The following is a 22542-nucleotide window of genomic DNA, read 5'->3' on the forward strand; positions in this document are numbered from 1 at the left end:
CAAACTCCACACGGACAGTGACCCTGGGACAGGATTCAAACCCGGGTCCTCAGCGCCGTTGTCCCAGTGCTAACCACTGCACCATGTGCCATTTTCGCACACACCCATCTGACACGCACAGACCCAGCACACCAGCCCCCCACGAAAAACACACGCACACTCATTCTTGATACTCACAATCACCCCAACGCACACACACACCTCTGACACACACACACCCGACACAGAGTTAACATTTCCTCAACGGGGATAGAAAGAAATTGATGAGGAGGATTTGCGAGTCACATAAATGTTGATTGTAATAATAACAATGATTATCGTCACAAGTAGGCTTACATTAACACTGCAATGAAGTGACTGTGAAAAACAACTAGTCGCCAAAATCCGGCGCCTGTTCGGGTACAGAGCGGGAGAATTGAGAATGTCCAAATTACCTATCAGCATGCCTTTGGGGACTTGTGGGAGCAACCGGAGGAAAGCCACGCAGAGAATGTGCAGAGTCCACAGATCCGGGAATGGGACCTGGGATCGTGGAGCTGTGAAGCAACAGCAGGGCAGCAGGGTAGCAGAAGTGGATAGCACGGTGGCTTCACAGCGCCACGGTGCCAGATTCGATTCGCTGCTGGGTCACTGTCTGTGCGGAGACTGCGTGGGTTTCCTCCAGGTGCTGCGGTGTCCTCCCACAGTGCAAAGAGGTGCTGGTTATGTGGACTGGCTATGCTAATCTGCCCTCATTGTCGAAAAAAGTTTAGGAGAGGTTAATGGGTTAAGGGGATAGGATAGAAGTGAGGGCTGAAGTGAGACGGTGCAGACTGGATGGGCTGAACGGCCTCATTCTGCACTGTATGTTCTGCGCTAACCACTGTGTTACCATGCTCTCCTGTTGTTGGCTCCGGGAGAGGTTTTTAGAGCGATCTTTCCAACATGTTGCTCGACCAGAAAAGGATCAATCTATTTTAGTTCCGTAAATCAGGGGAGAGCGCGAACGCAGTCCCCCACTACCACAAATTTTGCAGTCGAGTATCCCGCATTTGGGGACATCGCAGGCGTCAGCACACCCGAAGTGCAATGGGCTAGCCTCGTCCTGGGCGAACCACCTTATTGACCATGGTTTCACCCCTGCCAGGTAAGTATGCTTAAAAACAGTACACCCTCCCAGTCCACACCACACATCACATCTTTCACTCACACTTACTGCATTTACACGGACAAACTGTCACTTTACTTACAATTATCTCTACCGAATTAGACTAGTTCTGTTGTATGATTTTGACAAATTGTCGAATATTCCTCTCTATAAGAAACACATTGCCTAAAACGTCCGCTATGCTATTTGCATATTGGCCTGAAAAGGAAGTGAACCGCGCCTTATCTACCTATCAGTCAAACGATGGGCCGTTTTCCGGAATGAAGACTATCTCTCTCAAAACTTTGTCTGTCCATCTTTATTCAGCAAGGAAACAATTAACTTTTCTGACACAGAAATAGAAAGATTGATGAGGAGGTTTTTGGAGTCACGAAGATATTGGTTGTTGTCTCTAGGAGAGGTTTTTTAGCGTCATGAGCAGTTTATTGAGAGGCATGTTTGCAGGTTTATTTGGGGGCGGGGTCAGGTTAATCTTCATGGGGACATGCTCCCCACCCCCATCCCCACGCACGCACCCCATCCCACATGCATCACCACACACTCACACACTATATTGTTTAAAAATAAATTTAGAGTACCCAATTCATTTTATGTTCCAATTTATTGGCAATTTGATGTGGCCAATCCACCTAGCCTGTACATCTTTGGGTTGTGAGGGTGAGACCCACGCAAGCACTGAGGAAAATGTGCAAACTCCTCATGGACAATGGCCCGGGGCCTGGATCGAACTCTGGTCTTCGACGCCGTGAGGGAACAGTGCTAAGCACTGCGCCACCATGCCGCCCCTAAACAGACACACTACCCCGACCCTCCTGCACCCATCTTTTTTCTTTTAAATTTAGAGCACCCAATCATTTTGTTATTTTTTTAAATTAAGGGGCAATTTAGCATGGCCAATCCACCTAACCTGCACATCTTTGGGTTGTGGGGGTGAAACCCACGCAGACACGGCGAGAATGTGCAAACTCCACACGGACAGTGACCCTGGGCCAGGTTTCAAACCCGGGTTCTCAGCGCCGTTGTCCCAGTGTTAACCACTGCACCATGTGCCACTTTCGCACACACCCATCTGACACGCACAGACCCAGCACACCAGCCCCCCACGAAAAACACACACACACTCATTCTTGATACTCACAATCACCCAACACACACACCCGACACTGAGTTAATATTTCTGCAACGGGGATAGAAAGAAATTGATGAGGAGGATTTGAGAGTCACAAAGATGTTGATTGTAATAAAAACAATGATTATCGTCACAAGTAGGCTTACATTAACACTGCAATGAAGTGACTGTGAAAAACAACTAGTCGCCAAAATCCGGCGCCTGTTCGGGTACAGAGCGGGAGAATTGAGAATGTCCAAATTACCTATCAGCATGCCTTTGGGGACTTGTGGGAGCAACCGGAGGAAAGCCACGCAGAGAATGTGCAGAGTCCACAGAGCCGGGAATGGGACCTGGGATCGTGGAGCTGTGAAGCAACAGCAGGGCAGCAGGGTAGCAGAAGTGGATAGCACGGTGGCTTCACAGCGCCAGATTCGATTCGCTGCTGGGTCACTGTCTGTGCGGAGTCTGCGTGGGTTTCCTCCAGGTGCTGCGGTGTCCTCCCACAGTGCAAAGAGGTGCTGGTTATGTGGACTGGCTATGCTAAACTGCCCTCATTGTCGAAAAAAGTTTAGGAGAGGTTAATGGGTTAAGGGGATAGGATAGAAGTGAGGGCTGAAGTGAGACGGTGCAGACTGGATGGGCTGAACGGCCTCATTCTGCACTGTATGTTCTGTGCTAACCACTGTGTTACCATGCTCTCCTGTTGTTGGCTCCGGGAGAGGTTTTTAGAGCGATCTTTCCAACATGTTGCTCGACCAGAAAAGGATCAATCTATTTTAGTTCCGTAAATCAGGGGAGAGCGCGAACGCAGTCCCCCACTACCACAAATTTTGCAGTCGAGCATCCCGCATTTGGGGACATCGCAGGCGTCAGCAATGGGCTAGCCTCGTCCTGGGCGAACCACCTTGTTGATCATGGTTTCACCCCTGCCAGGTAAGTATGCTTAAAAACAGTACACCCTCCCAGTCCACACCACACATCACATCTTTCACTCACACTTACTGCATTTACACGGCCAAACTGTCACTTTACTTACAATTATCTCTACCGAATTAGACTAGTTCTGTTGTATGATTTTGACAAATTGTCGAATATACCTCTCTATAAGAAACACATTGCCTAAAACGTCCGCTATGCTATTTGCATATTGGCCTGAAAAGGAAGTGAACCGCCCCTTATCTACCTATCAGTCAAACGATGGGCCGTTTTCCGGAATGAAGACTATCTCTCTCAAAACTTTGTCTGTCCATCTTTATTCAGCAAGGAAACAATTAACTTTTCTGACACAGAAATAGAAAGATTGATGAGGAGGTTTTTGGAGTCACGAAGATATTGGTTGTTGTCTCTAGGAGAGGTTTTTTAGCGTCATGAGCAGTTTATTGAGAGGCATGTTTGCAGGTTTATTTGGGGGCGGGGTCAGGTTAATCTTCATGGGGACATGCTCCCCACCCCCATCCCCACGCACGCACCCCATCCCACATGCATCACCACACACTCACACACTATATTGTTTAAAAATAAATTTAGAGTACCCAATTCATTTTATGTTCCAATTTATTGGCAATTTGATGTGGCCAATCCACCTAGCCTGTACATCTTTGGGTTGTGAGGGTGAGACCCACGCAAACACTGAGGAAAATGTGCAAACTCCTCATGGACAATGGCCCGGGGCCTGGATCGAACTCTGGTCTTCGACGCCGTGAGGGAACAGTGCTAAGCACTGCGCCACCATGCCGCCCCTAAACAGACACACTACCCCGACCCTCCTGCACCCATCTTTTTTCTTTTAAATTTAGAGCACCCAATCATTTTGTTATTTTTTTAAATTAAGGGGCAATTTAGCATGGCCAATCCACCTAACCTGCACATCTTTGGGTTGTGGGGGTGAAACCCACGCAGACACGGCGAGAATGTGCAAACTCCACACGGACAGTGACCCTGGGCCAGGATTCAAACCCGGGTTCTCAGCGCCGTTGTCCCAGTGCTAACCACTGCACCATGTGCCACTTTCGCACACACCCATCTGACACGCACAGACCCAGCACACCAGCCCCCCACGAAAAACACACACACACTCATTCTTGATACTCACAATCACCCAACACACACACCCGACACTGAGTTAACATTTCTGCAACGGGGATAGAAAGAAATTGATGAGGAGGATTTGAGAGTCACAAAGATGTTGATTGTAATAAAAACAATGATTATCGTCACAAGTAGGCTTACATTAACACTGCAATGAAGTTACTGTGAAAAACAACTAGTCGCCACAATCCGGCGCCTGTTCGGGTACAGAGCGGGAGAATTGAGAATGTCCAAATTACCTATCAGCATGCCTTTGGGGACTTGTGGGAGCAACCGGAGGAAAGCCACGCAGACACGTGGAGAATGTGCAGAGTCCACAGAGCCGGGAATGGGACCTGGGATCGTGGAGCTGTGAAGCAACTGCAGGGCAGCACGGTAGCAGAAGTGGATAGCACCGTGGCTTCACAGCACCAGGGTGCCAGATTCGATTCGCCGCTGGGTCACTGTCTGTGCGGAGTCTGCGTGGGTTTCCTCCAGGTGCTGCGGTGTCCTCCCACAGTGCAAAGAAGTTCAGGTTATGTGGACTGGCCATGCTAAACTGCCCTCATTGTCGAAAAAAGTTTAGGAGAGGTTAATGGGATAGGATAGAAGTGAGGGCTGAAGTGGGTCGGTGCAGACTGGATGGGCTGAACGGCCTCATTCTGAACTGCATGTTCTATGCTAACCACTGTGTTACCATGCTACCCTGTTGTTGGCTCCTGGAGAGGTTTTTAGGGCGATGCTTCCAACAGGTTGCTCGATCTGAAAAGGATCAATCTATTTTTGTTTTGTAAATCAGGGGAGAGCGCGAACGCAGTCCCCCACTACCACAAATTCTGCAGTCGAGTATCCCGCATTTGGGGACATCGCAGGCGTCAGCACACCCGAAGTGCAATGGGCTAGCCTCGTCCTGGGCGAACCACCTTTTTGATCATGGTTTCACCCCTGCCAGGTAAGTATGCTTAAAAACAGTACACCCTCCCAGTCCACACCACACATCACATCTTTCACTCACACTTACTGCATTTACACGGCCAAACTGTCACTTTACTTACAATTATCTCTACCGAATTAGACTAGTTCTGTTGTATGATTTTGACAAATTGTCGAATATACCTCTCTATAAGAAACACGTTGCCTAAAACGTCCGCTATGCTATTTGCATATTGGCCTGAAAAGGAAGTGAACCGCCCCTTATCTACCCATCAGTCAAACGATGGGCCGTTTTCCGGAATGAAGACTATCTCTCTCAAAACTTTGTCTGTCCATCTTTATTCAGCAAGGAAACAATTAACTTTTCTGACACAGAAATAGAAAGATTGATGAGGAGGTTTTTGGAGTCACGAAGATATTGGTTGTTGTCTCTAGGAGAGGTTTTTTTAGCGTCATGAGCAGTTTATTGAGAGGCATGTTTGCAGGTTTATTTGGGGGCGGGGTCAGGTTAATCTTCATGGGGACATGCTCCCCACCCCCATCCCCACGCACGCACCCCATCCCACATGCATCACCACACACTCACACACTATATTGTTTAAAAATAAATTTAGAGTACCCAATTCATTTTATGTTCCAATTTATTGGCAATTTGATGTGGCCAATCCACCTAGCCTGTAGATCTTTGGGTTGTGAAGGTGAGACCCACGCAAACACTGAGGAAAATGTGCAAACTCCTCATGGACAATGGCCCGGGGCCTGGATCGAACTCTGGTCTTCGACGCCGTGAGGGAACAGTGCTAAGCACTGCGCCACCATGCTGCCCCTAAACAGACACACTACCCCGACCCTCCTGCACCCATCTTTTTTCTTTTAAATTTAGAGCACCCAATCATTTTGTTATTTTTTTAAATTAAGGGGCAATTGAGCATGGCCAATCCACCTAACCTGCACATCTTTGGGTTGTGGGGGTGAAACCCACGCAGACACGGCGAGAATGTGCAAACTCCACACGGACAGTGACCCTGGGCCAGGATTCAAACCCGGGTTCTCAGCGCCGTTGTCCCAGTGCTAACCACTGCACCATGTGCCACTTTCGCACACACCCATCTGACACGCACAGACCCAGCACACCAGCCCCCCACGAAAAACACACACACACTCATTCTTGATACTCACAATCACCCAACACACACACCCGACACTGAGTTAACATTTCTGCAACGGGGATAGAAAGAAATTGATGAGGAGGATTTGAGAGTCACAAAGATGTTGATTGTAATAAAAACAATGATTATCGTCACAAGTAGGCTTACATTAACACTGCAATGAAGTTACTGTGAAAAACAACTAGTCGCCACAATCCGGCGCCTGTTCGGGTACAGAGCGGGAGAATTGAGAATGTCCAAATTACCTATCAGCATGCCTTTGGGGACTTGTGGGAGCAACCGGAGGAAAGCCACGCAGACACGTGGAGAATGTGCAGAGTCCACAGAGCCGGGAATGGGACCTGGGATCGTGGAGCTGTGAAGCAACTGCAGGGCAGCACGGTAGCAGAAGTGGATAGCACCGTGGCTTCACAGCACCAGGGTGCCAGATTCGATTCGCCGCTGGGTCACTGTCTGTGCGGAGTCTGCGTGGGTTTCCTCCAGGTGCTGCGGTGTCCTCCCACAGTGCAAAGAAGTGCAGGTTATGTGGACTGGCCATGCTAACCTGCCCTCATTGTCGAAAAAAGTTTAGGAGAGGTTAATGGGATAGGATAGAAGTGAGGGCTGAAGTGGGTCGGTGCAGACTGGATGGGCTGAACGGCCTCATTCTGAACTGCATGTTCTATGCTAACCACTGTGTTACCATGCTACCCTGTTGTTGGCTCCTGGAGAGGTTTTCAGGGCGATGCTTCCAACAGGTTGCTCGATCTGAAAAGGATCAATCTATTTTTGTTTCGTAAATCAGGGGAGAGCGCGAACGCAGTACCCCACTACCACAAATTTTGCAGTCGAGTATCCCGCATTTGGGGACATCGCAGGCGTCAGCACACCCGAAGTGCAATGGGCTAGCCTCGTCCTGGGCGAACCACCTTTTTGATCATGGTTTCACCCCTGCCAGGTAAGTATGCTTAAAAACAGTACACCCTCCCAGTCCACACCACACATCACATCTTTCACTCACACTTACTGCATTTACACGGCCAAACTGTCACTTTACTTACAATTATCTCTACCGAATTAGACTAGTTCTGTTGTATGATTTTGACAAATTGTCGAACATACCTCTCTATAAGAAACACATTGCCTAAAACGTCCGCTATGCTATTTGCATATTGGCCTTAAAAGGAAGTGAACCGCCCCTTATCTACCTGTCAGTCAAACGATGGACCGTTTTCCGGAATGAAGACTTTCTCTCTCAAAACTTTGTCTGTCCATCTTTGTTCAGCAAGGAAACAATTAACTTTTCTGACACGGAAATAGAAAGATTGATGAGGAGGTTTTTGGAGTCACGAAGATATTGGTTGTTGTCTCTAGGAGAGGTTTTTTAGCGTCATGAGCAGTTTATTGAGAGGCATGTTTGCAGGTTTATTTGGGGGCGGGGTCAGGTTAATCTTCATGGGGACATGCTCCCCACCCCCATCCCCACGCACGCACCCCATCCCACATGCATCACCACACACTATATTGTTTAAAAATAAATTTAGAGTACCCAATTCATTTTATGTTCCAATTTATTGGCAATTTGATGTGGCCAATCCACCTAGCCTGTACATCTTTGGGTTATGAGGGTGAGACCCACGCAAACACTGAGGAAAATGTGCAAACTCCTCATGGACAATGACCTGGGTCCTGGATCGAACTCTAGTCTTCGACGCCGTGAGGGAACAGTGCTAAGCACTGCGCCACCATGCCGCCCCTAAACAGACACACTACCCCGACACTCCTACACCCATCTTTTTTCTTTTAAATTTAGAGCACCCAATCATTTTGTTATTTTTTTAAATTAAGGGGCAATTTAGCATGGCCAATCCACCTAACCTGCACATCTTGGGGTTGTGGGGGTGAAACCCACGCAGACACGGCGAGAATGTGCAAACTCCACACGGACAGTGACCCTGGGCCAGGATTCAAACCCGGGTCCTCAGCGCCGTTGTCCCAGTGCTAACCACTGCACCATGTGCCATTTTCGCACACACCCATCTGACACGCACAGACCCAGCACACCAGCCCCCCACGAAAAACACACGCACACTCATTCTTGATAATCACTATCACCCCAACGCACACACACACCTCTGACACACACACACCCGACACAGAGTTAACATTTCCTCAACGGGGATAGAAAGAAATTGATGAGGAGGATTTGCGAGTCACATAAATGTTGATTGTAATAATAACAATGATTATCGTCACAAGTAGGCTTACATTAACACTGCAATGAAGTGACTGTGAAAAACAACTAGTCGCCACAATCCGGCGCCTGTTCGGGTACAGAGCGGGAGAATTGAGAATGTCCAAATTACCTATCAGCATGCCTTTGGGGACTTGTGGGAGCAACCGGAGGAAAGCCACGCAGAGAATGTGCAGAGTCCACAGAGCCGGGAATGGGACCTGGGATCGTGGAGCTGTGAAGCAACTGCAGGGCAGCACGGTAGCAGAAGTGGATAGCACCGTGGCTTCACAGCACCAGGGTGCCAGATTCGATTTGCCGCTGGGTCACTGTCTGTGCGGAGTCTGCGTGGGTTTCCTCCAGGTGCTGCGGTGTCCTCCCACAGTGCAAAGAAGTGCAGGTTATGTGGACTGGCCATGCTAAACTGCCCTCATTGTCGAAAAAAGTTTAGGAGAGGTTAATGGGTTAAGGGGATAGGATAGAAGTGAGGGCTGAAGTGAGACGGTGCAGACTGGATGGGCTGAACGGCCTCATTCTGCACTGTATGTTCTGTGCTAACCACTGTGTTACCATGCTCTCCTGTTGTTGGCTCCGGGAGAGGTTTTTAGAGCGATCTTTCCAACATGTTGCTCGACCAGAAAAGGATCAATCTATTTTAGTTCCGTAAATCAGGGGAGAGCGCGAACGCAGTCCCCCACTACCACAAATTTTGCAGTCGAGTATCCCGCATTTGGGGACATCGCAGGCGTCAGCACACCCGAAGTGCAATGGGCTAGCCTCGTCCTGGGCGAACCACCTTTTTGATCATGGTTTCACCCCTGCCAGGTAAGTATGCTTAAAAACAGTACACCCTCCCAGTCCACACCACACATCACATCTTTCACTCACACTTACTGCATTTACACGGCCAAACTGTCACTTTACTTACAATTATCTCTACCGAATTAGACTAGTTCTGTTGAATGATTTTGACAAATTGTCGAACATACCTCTCTATAAGAAACACATTGCCTAAAATGTCCGCTATGCTATTTGCATATTGGCCTTAAAAGGAAGTGAACCGCCCCTTATCTACCTGTCAGTCAAACGATGGACCGTTTTCCGGAATGAAGACTTTCTCTCTCAAAACTTTGTCTGTCCATCTTTGTTCAGCAAGGAAACAATTAACTTTTCTGACACGGAAATAGAAAGATTGATGAGGAGGTTTTTGGAGTCACGAAGATATTGGTTGTTGTCTCTAGGAGAGGTTTTTTAGCGTCATGGGCAGTTTATTGAGAGGCATGTTTGCAGGTTTATTTGGGGGTGGGGTCAGGTTAATCTTCATGGGGACATGCTCCCCACCCCCATCCCCACGCACGCACCCCATCCCACATGCATCACCACACACTCACACACTATATTGTTTAAAAATAAATTTAGAGTACCCAATTCATTTTATGTTCCAATTTATTGGCAATTTGATGTGGCCAATCCACCTAGCCTGTACATCTTTGGGTTATGAGGGTGAGACCCACGCAAACACTGAGGAAAATGTGCAAACTCCTCATGGACAATGACCTGGGTCCTGGATCGAACTCTAGTCTTCGACGCTGTGAGGGAACAGTGCTAAGCACTGCGCCACCATGCCGCCCCTAAACAGACACACTACCCCGACACTCCTACACCCATCTTTTTTCTTTTAAATTTAGAGCACCCAATCATTTTGTTATTTTTTTAAATGAAGGGGCAATTTAGCATGGCCAATCCACCTAACCTGCACATCTTGGGGTTGTGGGGGTGAAACCCACGCAGACACGGCGAGAATGTGCAAACTCCACACGGACAGTGACCCTGGGCCAGGATTCAAACCCGGGTCCTCAGCGCCGTTGTCCCAGTGCTAACCACTGCACCATGTGCCATTTTCGCACACACCCATCTGACACGCACAGACCCAGCACACCAGCCCCCCACGAAAAACACACGCACACTCATTCTTGATAATCACTATCACCCCAACGCACACACACACCTCTGACACACACACACCTGACACAGAGTTAACATTTCCTCAACGGGGATAGAAAGAAATTGATGAGGAGGATTTGCGAGTCACATAAATGTTGATTGTAATAATAACAATGATTATCGTCACAAGTAGGCTTACATTAACACTGCAATGAAGTGACTGTGAAAAACAACTAGTCGCCACAATCCGGCGCCTGTTCGGGTACAGAGCGGGAGAATTGAGAATGTCCAAATTACCTATCAGCATGCCTTTGGGGACTTGTGGGAGCAACCGGAGGAAAGCCACGCAGAGAATGTGCAGAGTCCACAGAGCCGGGAATGGGACCTGGGATCGTGGAGCTGTGAAGCAACTGCAGGGCAGCACGGTAGCAGAAGTGCATAGCACCGTGGCTTCACAGCACCAGGGTGCCAGATTCGATTCGCCGCTGGGTCACTGTCTGTGCGGAGTCTGCGTGGGTTTCCTCCAGGTGCTGCGGTGTCCTCCCACAGTGCAAAGAAGTGCAGGTTATGTGGACTGGCCATGCTAAACTGCCCTCATTGTCGAACAAAGTTTAGGAGAGGTTAATGGGTTAAGGGGATAGGATAGAAGTGAGGGCTGAAGTGAGACGGTGCAGACTGGATGGGCTGAACGGCCTCATTCTGCACTGTATGTTCTGTGCTAACCACTGTGTTACCATGCTCTCCTGTTGTTGGCTCCGGGAGAGGTTTTTAGAGCGATCTTTCCAACATGTTGCTCGACCAGAAAAGGATCAATCTATTTTAGTTCCGTAAATCAGGGGAGAGCGCGAACGCAGTCCCCCACTACCACAAATTTTGCAGTCGAGTATCCCGCATTTGGGGACATCGCAGGCGTCAGCACACCCGAAGTGCAATGGGCTAGCCTCGTCCTGGGCGAACCACCTTGTTGATCATGGTTTAACCCCTGCCAGGTAAGTATGCTTAAAAACAGTACACCCTCCCAGTCCACACCACACATCACATCTTTCACTCACACTTACTGCATTTACACGGTCAAACTGTCACTTTACTTACAATTATCTCTACCGAATTAGACTAGTTCTGTTGTATGATTTTGACAAATTGTCGAATATTCCTCTCTATAAGAAACACATTGCCTAAAACGTCCGCTATGCTATTTGCATATTGGCCTGAAAAGGAAGTGAACCGCCCCTTATCTACCTATCAGTCAAACGATGGACCGTTTTCCGGAATGAAGACTATCTCTCTCAAAACTTTGTCTGTCCATCTTTATTCAGCAAGGAAACAATTAACTTTTCTGACACAGAAATAGAAAGATTGATGAGGAGGTTTTTGGAGTCACGAAGATATTGGTTGTTGTCTCTAGGAGAGGTTTTTTAGCGTCATGAGCAGTTTATTGAGAGGCATGTTTGCAGGTTTATTTGGGGGCGGGGTCAGGTTAATCTTCATGGGGACATGCTCCCCACCCCCATCCCCACGCACGCACCCCATCCCACATGCATCACCACACACTCACACACTATATTGTTTAAAAATAAATTTAGAGTACCCAATTCATTTTATGTTCCAATTTATTGGCAATTTGATGTGGCCAATCCACCTAGCCTGTACATCTTTGGGTTGTGAGGGTGAGACCCACACAAACACTGAGGGAAATGTGCAAACTCCTCATGGACAATGACCCGGGGCCTGGATCGAACTCTGGTCTTCGACGCCGTGAGGGAACAGTGCTAAGCACTGCGCCACCATGCCGCCCCTAAACAGACACACTACCCCGACCCTCCTGCACCCATCTTTTTTCTTTTAAATTTAGAGCACCCAATCATTTTGTTATTTTTTAAAATTAAGGGGCAATTTAGCATGGCCAATCCACCTAACCTGCACATCTTTGGGTTGTGGGGGTGAAACCCATGCAGACACGGCGAGAATGTGCAAACTCCACACGGACAGTGACCCTGGGCCAGGATTCAAACCCGGGTCCTCAGCGCCGTTGTCCCAGTGCTAACCACTGCACCATGTGCCACTTTCGCACACACCCATCTGACACGCACAGACCCAGCACACCAGCCCCCCACGAAAAACACACACACACTCATTCTTGATACTCACAATCACCCAACACACACACCCGACACTGAGTTAATATTTCTGCAACGGGGATAGAAAGAAATTGATGAGGAGGATTTGAGAGTCACAAAGATGTTGATTGTAATAAAAACAATGATTATCGTCACAAGTAGGCTTACATTAACACTGCAATGAAGTTACTGTGAAAAACAACTAGTCGCCACAATCCGGCGCCTGTTCGGGTACAGAGCGGGAGAATTGAGAATGTCCAAATTACCTATCAGCATGCCTTTGGGGACTTGTGGGAGCAACCGGAGGAAAGCCACGCAGACACGTGGAGAATGTGCAGAGTCCACAGAGCCGGGAATGGGACCTGGGATCGTGGAGCTGTGAAGCAACTGCAGGGCAGCACGGTAGCAGAAGTGGATAGCACGGTGGCTTCACAGCACCAGGGTGCCAGATTCGATTCGCCGCTGGGTCACTGTCTGTGCGGAGTCTGCGTGGGTTTCCTCCAGGTGCTGCGGTGTCCTCCCACAGTGCAAAGAAATGCAGGTTATGTGGACTGGCCATGCTAAACTGCCCTCATTGTCGAAAAAAGTTTAGGAGAGGTTAATGGGTTAAGGGGATAGGATAGAAGTGAGGGCTGAAGTGAGACGGTGCAGACTGGATGGGCTGAACGGCCTCATTCTGCACTGTATGTTCTGTGCTAACCACTGTGTTACCATGCTCTCCTGTTGTTGGCTCCGGGAGAGGTTTTTAGAGCAATCTTTCCAACATGTTGCTCGACCAGAAAAGGATCAATCTATTTTAGTTCCGTAAATCAGGGGAGAGCGCGAACGCAGTCCCCCACTACCACAAATTTTGCAGTCGAGTATCCCGCATTTGGGGACATCGCAGGCGTCAGCACACCCGAAGTGCAATGGGCTAGCCTCGTCCTGGGCGAACCACCTTGTTGATCATGGTTTCACCCCTGCCAGGTAAGTATGCTTAAAAACAGTACACCCTCCCAGTCCACACCACACATCACATCTTTCACTCACACTTACTGCATTTACACGGCCAAACTGTCACTTTACTTACAATTATCTCTACCGAATTAGACTAGTTCTGTTGTATGATTTTGACAAATTGTCGAATATACCTCTCTATAAGAAACACATTGCCTAAAACGTCCGCTATGCTATTTGCATATTGGCCTGAAAAGGAAGTGAACCGCCCCTTATCTACCTATCAGTCAAACGATGGACCGTTTTCCGGAATGAAGACTATCTCTCTCAAAACTTTGTCTGTCCATCTTTATTCAGCAAGGAAACAATTAACTTTTCTGACACAGAAATAGAAAGATTGATGAGGAGGTTTTTGGAGTCACGAAGATATTGGTTGTTGTCTCTAGGAGAGGTTTTTTAGCGTCATGAGCAGTTTATTGAGAGGCATGTTTGCAGGTTTATTTGGGGGCGGGGTCAGGTTAATCTTCATGGGGACATGCTCCCCACCCCCATCCCCACGCACGCACCCCATCCCACATGCATCACCACACACTCACACACTATGTTGTTTAAAAATAAATTTAGAGTACCCAATTCATTTTATGTTCCAATTTATTGGAAATTTGATGTGGCCAATCCACCTAGCCTGTACATCTTTGGGTTGTGAGGGTGAGACCCACGCAAACACTGAGGGAAATGTGCAAACTCCTCATGGACAATGACCCGGGGCCTGGATCGAACTCTGGTCTTCGACGCCGTGAGGGAACAGTGCTAAGCACTGCGCCACCATGCCGCCCCTAAACAGACACACTACCCCGACCCTCCTGCACCCATCTTTTTTCTTTTAAATTTAGAGCACCCAATCATTTTGTTATTTTTTAAAATTAAGGGGCAATTTAGCATGGCCAATCCACCTAACCTGCACATCTTTGGGTTGTGGGGGTGAAACCCACGCAGACACGGCGAGAATGTGCAAACTCCACACGGACAGTGACCCTGGGCCAGGATTCAAACCCGGGTCCTCAGCGCCGTTGTCCCAGTGCTAACCACTGCACCATGTGCCACTTTCGCACACACCCATCTGACACGCACAGACCCAGCACACCAGCCCCCCACGAAAAACACACACACACTCATTCTTGATACTCACAATCACCCAACACACACACCCGACACTGAGTTAATATTTCTGCAACGGGGATAGAAAGAAATTGATGAGGAGGATTTGAGAGTCACAAAGATGTTGATTGTAATAAAAACAATGATTATCGTCACAAGTAGGCTTACATTAACATTGCAATGAAGTTACTGTGAAAAACAACTAGTCGCCACAATCCGGCGCCTGTTCGGGTACAGAGCGGGAGAATTGAGAATGTCCAAATTACCTATCAGCATGCCTTTGGGGACTTGTGGGAGCAACCGGAGGAAAGCCACGCAGACACGTGGAGAATGTGCAGAGTCCACAGAGCCGGGAATGGGACCTGGGATCGTGGAGCTGTGAAGCAACTGCAGGGCAGCACGGTAGCAGAAGTGGATAGCACGGTGGCTTCACAGCACCAGGGTGCCAGATTCGATTCGCCGCTGGGTCACTGTCTGTGCGGAGTCTGCGTGGGTTTCCTCCAGGTGCTGCGGTGTCCTCCCACAGTGCAAAGAAGTGCAGGTTATGTGGACTGGCCATGCTAAACTGCCCTCATTGTCGAAAAAAGTTTAGGAGAGGTTAATGGGATAGGATAGAAGTGAGGGCTGAAGTGGGTCGGTGCAGACTGGATGGGCTGAACGGCCTCATTCTGAACTGCATGTTCTCTGCTAACCACTGTGTTACCATGCTACCCTGTTGTTGGCTCCGGGAGAGGTTTTTAAGGCGATGCTTCCAACAGGTTGCTCGATCTGAAAAGGATCAATCTATTTTTGTTTCGTAAATCAGGGGAGAGCGCGAACGCAGTCCCCCACTACCACAAATTTTGCAGTCGAGTATCCCGCATTTGGGGACATCGCAGGCGTCAGCACACCCGAAGTGCAATGGGCTAGCCTCATCCTGGGCGAACCACCTTGTTGATCATGGTTTCACCCCTGCCAGGTAAGTATGCTTAAAAACAGTACACCCTCCCAGTCCACACCACACATCACATCTTTCACTCACACTTACTGCATTTACACGGCCAAACTGTCACTTTACTTTCAATTATCTCTACCGAATTAGACTAGTTCTGTTGTATGATTTTGACAAATTGTCGAATATACCTCTCTATAAGAAACACATTGCCTAAAACGTCCGCTATGCTATTTGCATATTGGCCTGAAAAGGAAGTGAACCGCCCCTTATCTACCCATCAGTCAAACGATGGGCCGTTTTCCGGAATGAAGACTATCTCTCTCAAAACTTTGTCTGTCCATCTTTATTCAGCAAGGAAACAATTAACTTTTCTGACACAGAAATAGAAAGATTGATGAGGAGGTTTTTGGAGTCACGAAGATATTGGTTGTTGTCTCTAGGAGAGGTTTTTTAGCGTCATGAGCAGTTTATTGAGAGGCATGTTTGCAGGTTTATTTGGGGGCGGGGTCAGGTTAATCTTCATGGGGACATGCTCCCCACCCCCATCCCCACGCACGCACCCCATCCCACATGCATCACCACACACTCACACACTATAATGTTTAAAAATAAATTTAGAGTACCCAATTCATTTTATGTTCCAATTTATTGGCAATTTGATGTGGCCAATCCACCTAGCCTGTACATCTTTGGGTTGTGAGGGTGAGACCCACGCAAACACTGAGGGAAATGTGCAAACTCCTCATGGACAATGACCCGGGGCCTGGATCGAACTCTGGTCTTCGACGCCGTGAGGGAACAGTGCTAAGCACTGCGCCACCATGCCGCCCCTAAACAGACACACTACCCCGACCCTCCTGCACCCATCTTTTTTCTTTTAAATTTAGAGCACCCAATCATTTTGTTATTTTTTAAAATTAAGGGGCAATTTAGCATGGCCAATCCACCTAACCTGCACATCTTTGGGTTGTGGGGGTGAAACCCACGCAGACACGGCGAGAATGTGCAAACTCCACACGGACAGTGACCCTGGGCCAGGATTCAAACCCGGGTCCTCAGCGCCGTTGTCCCAGTGCTAACCACTGCACCATGTGCCATTTTCGCACACACCCATCTGACACGCACAGACCCAGCAAACCAGCCCCCCACGAAAAACACACGCACACTCATTGTTGATACTCACAATCACCCCAACGCACACACACACCTCTGACACACACACACCTGACACAGAGTTAACATTTCCTCAACGGGGATAGAAAGAAATTGATGAGGAGGATTTGCGAGTCACATAAATGTTGATTGTAATAATAACAATGATTATCGTCACAAGTGGGCTTACATTAACACTGCAATGAAGTGACTGTGAAAAACAACTAGTCGCCACAATCCGGCGCCTGTTCGGGTACAGAGCGGGAGAATTGAGAATGTCCAAATTACCTATCAGCATGCCTTTGGGGACTTGTGGGAGCAACCGGAGGAAAGCCACGCAGAGAATGTGCAGAGTCCACAGAGCCGGGAATGGGACCTGGGATCGTGGAGCTGTGAAGCAACAGCAGGGCAGCAGGGTAGCAGAAGTGGATAGCACGGTGGCTTCACAGCGCCACGGTGCCAGATTCGATTCGCTGCTGGGTCACTGTCTGTGCGGAGTCTGTGTGGGTTTCCTCCAGGTGCTGCGGTGTCCTCCCACAGTGCAAAGAGGTGCTGGTTATGTGGACTGGCTATGCTAAACTGCCCTCATTGTCGAAAAAAGTTTAGGAGAGGTTAATGGGTTAAGGGGATAGGATAGAAGTGAGACGGTGCAGACTGGATGGGCTGAACGGCCTCATTCTGCACTGTATGTTCTGTGCTAACCACTGTGTTACTATGCTCTCCTGTTGTTGGCTCCGGGAGAGGTTTTTAGAGCGATCTTTCCAACATGTTGCTCGACTAGAAAAGGATCAATCTATTTTAGTTCCGTAAATCAGGGGAGAGCGCGAACGCAGTCCCCCACTACCACAAATTTTGCAGTCGAGTATCCCGCATTTGGGGACATCGCAGGCGTCAGCACACCCGAAGTGCAATGGGCTAGCCTCGTCCTGGGCGAACCACCTTGTTGATCATGGTTTCACCCCTGCCAGGTAAGTATGCTTAAAAACAGTACACCCTCCCAGTCCACACCACACATCACATCTTTCACTCACACTTACTGCATTTACACGGCCAAACTGTCACTTTACTTTCAATTATCTCTACCGAATTAGACTAGTTCTGTTGTATGATTTTGACAAATTGTCGAATATACCTCTCTATAAGAAACACATTGCCTAAAACGTCCGCTATGCTATTTGCATATTGGCCTGAAAAGGAAGTGAACCGCCCCTTATCTACCTATCAGTCAAACGATGGACCGTTTTCCGGAATGAAGACTATCTCTCTCAAAACTTTGTCTGTCCATCTTTATTCAGCAAGGAAACAATTAACTTTTCTGACACAGAAATAGAAAGATTGATGAGGAGGTTTTTGGAGTCACGAAGATATTGGTTGTTGTCTCTAGGAGAGGTTTTTTAGCGTCATGAGCAGTTTATTGAGAGGCATGTTTGCAGGTTTATTTGGGGGCGGGGTCAGGTTAATCTTCATGGGGACATGCTCCCCACCCCCATCCCCACGCACGCACCCCATCCCACATGCATCACCACACACTCACACACTATATTGTTTAAAAATAAATTTAGAGTACCCAATTCATTTTATGTTCCAATTTATTGGCAATTTGATGTGGCCAATCCACCTAGCCTGTAGATCTTTGGGTTGTGAGGGTGAGACCCACGCAAACACTGAGGGAAATGTGCAAACTCCTCATGGACAATGACCCGGGGCCTGGATCGAACTCTGGTCTTCGACGCCGTGAGGGAACAGTGCTAAGCACTGCGCCACCATGCCGCCCCTAAACAGACACACTACCCCGACCCTCCTGCACCCATCTTTTTTCTTTTAAATTTAGAGCACCCAATCATTTGGTTATTTTTTAAAATTAAGGGGCAATTTAGCATGGCCAATCCACCTAACCTGCACATCTTTGGGTTGTGGGGGTGAAACCCACGCAGACACGGCGAGAATGTGCAAACTCCACACGGACAGTGACCCTGGGCCAGGATTCAAACCCGGGTCCTCAGCGCCGTTGTCCCAGTGCTAACCACTGCACCATGTGCCATTTTCGCACACACCCATCTGACACGCACAGACCCAGCACACCAGCCCCCCACGAAAAACACACGCACACTCATTCTTGATACTCACAATCACCCCAACGCACACACACACCTCTGACACACACACACCCGACACAGAGTTAACATTTCCTCAACGGGGATAGAAAGAAATTGATGAGGAGGATTTGCGAGTCACATAAATGTTGATTGTAATAATAACAATGATTATCGTCACAAGTAGGCTTACATTAACACTGCAATGAAGTGACTGTGAAAAACAACTAGTCGCCAAAATCCGGCGCCTGTTCGGGTACAGAGCGGGAGAATTGAGAATGTCCAAATTACCTATCAGCATGCCTTTGGGGACTTGTGGGAGCAACCGGAGGAAAGCCACGCAGAGAATGTGCAGAGTCCACAGAGCCGGGAATGGGACCTGGGATCGTGGAGCTGTGAAGCAACAGCAGGGCAGCAGGGTAGCAGAAGTGGATAGCACGGTGGCTTCACAGCGCCACGGTGCCAGATTCGATTCGCTGCTGGGTCACTGTCTGTGCGGAGTCTGCGTGGGTTTCCTCCAGGTGCTGCGGTGTCCTCCCACAGTGCAAAGAGGTGCTGGTTATGTGGACTGGCTATGCTAAACTGCCCTCATTGTCGAAAAAAGTTTAGGAGAGGTTAATGGGTTAAGGGGATAGGATAGAAGTGAGGGCTGAAGTGAGACGGTGCAGACTGGATGGGCTGAACGGCCTCATTCTGCACTGTATGTTCTGTGCTAACCACTGTGCTACTATGCTCTCCTGTTGTTGGCTCCGGGAGAGGTTTTTAGAGCGATCTTTCCAACATGTTGCTCGACCAGAAAAGGATCAATCTATTTTAGTTCCGTAAATCAGGGGAGAGCGCGAACGCAGTCCCCCACTACCACAAATTTTGCAGTCGAGTATCCCGCATTTGGGGACATCGCAGGCGTCAGCACACCCGAAGTGCAATGGGCTAGCCTCGTCCTGGGCGAACCACCTTGTTGATCATGGTTTCACCCCTGCCAGGTAAGTATGCTTAAAAACAGTACACCCTCCCAGTCCACACCACACGTCACATCTTTCACTCACACTTACTGCATTTACACGGCCAAACTGTCACTTTACTTTCAATTATCTCTACCGAATTAGACTAGTTCTGTTGTATGATTTTGACAAATTGTCGAATATACCTCTCTATAAGAAACACATTGCCTAAAACGTCCGCTATGCTATTTGCATATTGGCCTGAAAAGGAAGTGAACCGCCCCTTATCTACCTATCAGTCAAACGATGGACCGTTTTCCGGAATGAAGACTATCTCTCTCAAAACTTTGTCTGTCCATCTTTATTCAGCAAGGAAACAATTAACTTTTCTGACACAGAAATAGAAAGATTGATGAGGAGGTTTTTGGAGTCACGAAGATATTGGTTGTTGTCTCTAGGAGAGGTTTTTTAGCGTCATGAGCAGTTTATTGAGAGGCATGTTTGCAGGTTTATTTGGGGGCGGGGTCAGGTTAATCTTCATGGGGACATGCTCCCCACCCCCATCCCCACGCACGCACCCCATCCCACATGCATCACCACACACTCACACACTATATTGTTTAAAAATAAATTTAGAGTACCCAATTCATTTTATGTTCCAATTTATTGGCAATTTGATGTGGCCAATCCACCTAGCCTGTACATCTTTGGGTTGTGAGGGTGAGACCCACGCAAACACTGAGGGAAATGTGCAAACTCCTCATGGACAATGACCCGGGGCCTGGATCGAACTCTGGTCTTCGACGCCGTGAGGGAACAGTGCTAAGCACTGCGCCACCATGCCGCCCCTAAACAGACACACTACCCCGACCCTCCTGCACCCATCTTTTTTCTTTTAAATTTAGAGCACCCAATCATTTTGTTATTTTTTAAAATTAAGGGGCAATTTAGCATGGCCAATCCACCTAACCTGCACATCTTTGGGTTGTGGGGGTGAAACCCACGCAGACACGGCGAGAATGTGCAAACTCCACACGGACAGTGACCCTGGGCCAGGATTCAAACCCGGGTCCTCAGCGCCGTTGTCCCAGTGCTAACCACTGCACCATGTGCCATTTTCGCACACACCCATCTGACACGCACAGACCCAGCACACCAGCCCCCCACGAAAAACACACGCACACTCATTCTTGATACTCACAATCACCCCAACGCACACACACACCTCTGACACACACACACCCGACACAGAGTTCACATTTCCTCAACGGGGATAGAAAGAAATTGATGAGGAGGATTTGCGAGTCACATAAATGTTGATTGTAATAATAACAATGATTATCGTCACAAGTAGGCTTACATTAACACTGCAATGAAGTGACTGTGAAAAACAACTAGTCGCCAAAATCCGGCGCCTGTTCGGGTACAGAGCGGGAGAATTGAGAATGTCCAAATTACCTATCAGCATGCCTTTGGGGACTTGTGGGAGCAACCGGAGGAAAGCCACGCAGAGAATGTGCAGAGTCCACAGAGCCGGGAATGGGACCTGGGATCGTGGAGCTGTGAAGCAACAGCAGGGCAGCAGAAGTGGATAGCACGGTGGCTTCACAGCGCCACGGTGCCAGATTCGATTCGCTGCTGGGTCACTGTCTGTGCGGAGTCTGCGTGGGTTTCCTCCAGGTGCTGCGGTGTCATCCCACAGTGCAAAGAGGTGCTGGTTATGTGGACTGGCTATGCTAAACTGCCCTCATTGTCGAAAAAAGTTTAGGAGAGGTTAATGGGTTAAGGGGATAGGATAGAAGTGAGGGCTGAAGTGAGACGGTGCAGACTGGATGGGCTGAACGGCCTCATTCTGCACTGTATGTTCTGTGCTAACCACTGTGTTACCATGCTCTCCTGTTGTTGGCTCCGGGAGAGGTTTTTAGAGCGATCTTTCCAACATGTTGCTCGACCAGAAAAGGATCAATCTATTTTAGTTCCGTAAATCAGGGGAGAGCGCGAACGCAGTCCCCCACTACCACAAATTTTGCAGTCGAGTATCCCGCATTTGGGGACATCGCAGGCGTCAGCACACCCGAAGTGCAATGGGCTAGCTTCGTCCTGGGCGAACCACCTTGTTGATCATGGTTTCACCCCTGCCAGGTAAGTATGCTTAAAAACAGTACACCCTCCCAGTCCACACCACACATCACATCTTTCACTCACACTTACTGCATTTACACGGCCAAACTGTCACTTTACTTTCAATTATCTCTACCGAATTAGACTAGTTCTGTTGTATGATTTTGACAAATTGTCGAATATACCTCTCTATAAGAAACACATTGCCTAAAACGTCCGCTATGCTATTTGCATATTGGCCTGAAAAGGAAGTGAACCGCCCCTTATCTACCTATCAGTCAAACGATGGACCGTTTTCCGGAATGAAGACTATCTCTCTCAAAACTTTGTCTGTCCATCTTTATTCAGCAAGGAAACAATTAACTTTTCTGACACAGAAATAGAAAGATTGATGAGGAGGTTTTTGGAGTCACGAAGATATTGGTTGTTGTCTCTAGGAGAGGTTTTTTAGCGTCATGAGCAGTTTATTGAGAGGCATGTTTGCAGGTTTATTTGGGGGCGGGGTCA

General features: G+C 48.3%; 10 non-coding genes and 1 pseudogene across 10 annotated transcripts; all 11 read right to left on the bottom strand.

Annotated features, from left to right (window-relative positions):
* Window positions 1-970: 970 nt before the first annotated feature.
* LOC140390677 (U1 spliceosomal RNA) lies at window positions 971-1134 on the bottom strand. The gene has a single exon (XR_011934735.1). It is a non-coding gene; the product is annotated as a U1 spliceosomal RNA (small nuclear RNA).
* A 1914-nt stretch (window positions 1135-3048) lies between these two features.
* Window positions 3049-3199, bottom strand: LOC140390874 (U1 spliceosomal RNA; annotated as a pseudogene).
* Window positions 3200-5121: 1922 nt separating this feature from the next.
* Window positions 5122-5285, bottom strand: LOC140390656 (U1 spliceosomal RNA). Its single transcript, XR_011934714.1, has one exon. It is a non-coding gene; the product is annotated as a U1 spliceosomal RNA (small nuclear RNA).
* A 1923-nt stretch (window positions 5286-7208) lies between these two features.
* Window positions 7209-7372, bottom strand: LOC140390693 (U1 spliceosomal RNA). Its single transcript, XR_011934751.1, has one exon. It is a non-coding gene; the product is annotated as a U1 spliceosomal RNA (small nuclear RNA).
* Window positions 7373-9308: 1936 nt separating this feature from the next.
* Window positions 9309-9472, bottom strand: LOC140390970 (U1 spliceosomal RNA). Its single transcript, XR_011934996.1, has one exon. It is a non-coding gene; the product is annotated as a U1 spliceosomal RNA (small nuclear RNA).
* A 1944-nt stretch (window positions 9473-11416) lies between these two features.
* Window positions 11417-11580, bottom strand: LOC140390711 (U1 spliceosomal RNA). Its single transcript, XR_011934769.1, has one exon. It is a non-coding gene; the product is annotated as a U1 spliceosomal RNA (small nuclear RNA).
* Window positions 11581-13510: 1930 nt separating this feature from the next.
* LOC140390650 (U1 spliceosomal RNA) lies at window positions 13511-13674 on the bottom strand. The gene has a single exon (XR_011934709.1). It is a non-coding gene; the product is annotated as a U1 spliceosomal RNA (small nuclear RNA).
* Window positions 13675-15596: 1922 nt separating this feature from the next.
* Window positions 15597-15760, bottom strand: LOC140390617 (U1 spliceosomal RNA). Its single transcript, XR_011934677.1, has one exon. It is a non-coding gene; the product is annotated as a U1 spliceosomal RNA (small nuclear RNA).
* Window positions 15761-17692: 1932 nt separating this feature from the next.
* Window positions 17693-17856, bottom strand: LOC140390652 (U1 spliceosomal RNA). The gene has a single exon (XR_011934711.1). It is a non-coding gene; the product is annotated as a U1 spliceosomal RNA (small nuclear RNA).
* Window positions 17857-19800: 1944 nt separating this feature from the next.
* LOC140390653 (U1 spliceosomal RNA) lies at window positions 19801-19964 on the bottom strand. Its single transcript, XR_011934712.1, has one exon. It is a non-coding gene; the product is annotated as a U1 spliceosomal RNA (small nuclear RNA).
* Window positions 19965-21900: 1936 nt separating this feature from the next.
* On the bottom strand, window positions 21901-22064 carry LOC140390655 (U1 spliceosomal RNA). Its single transcript, XR_011934713.1, has one exon. It is a non-coding gene; the product is annotated as a U1 spliceosomal RNA (small nuclear RNA).
* Window positions 22065-22542: the final 478 nt, after the last annotated feature.

The sequence above is a fragment of the Scyliorhinus torazame genome, chromosome 14 (genome assembly GCF_047496885.1).
Source record: "Scyliorhinus torazame isolate Kashiwa2021f chromosome 14, sScyTor2.1, whole genome shotgun sequence".
In the NCBI taxonomy this organism is placed as follows: domain Eukaryota; kingdom Metazoa; phylum Chordata; class Chondrichthyes; order Carcharhiniformes; family Scyliorhinidae; genus Scyliorhinus; species Scyliorhinus torazame.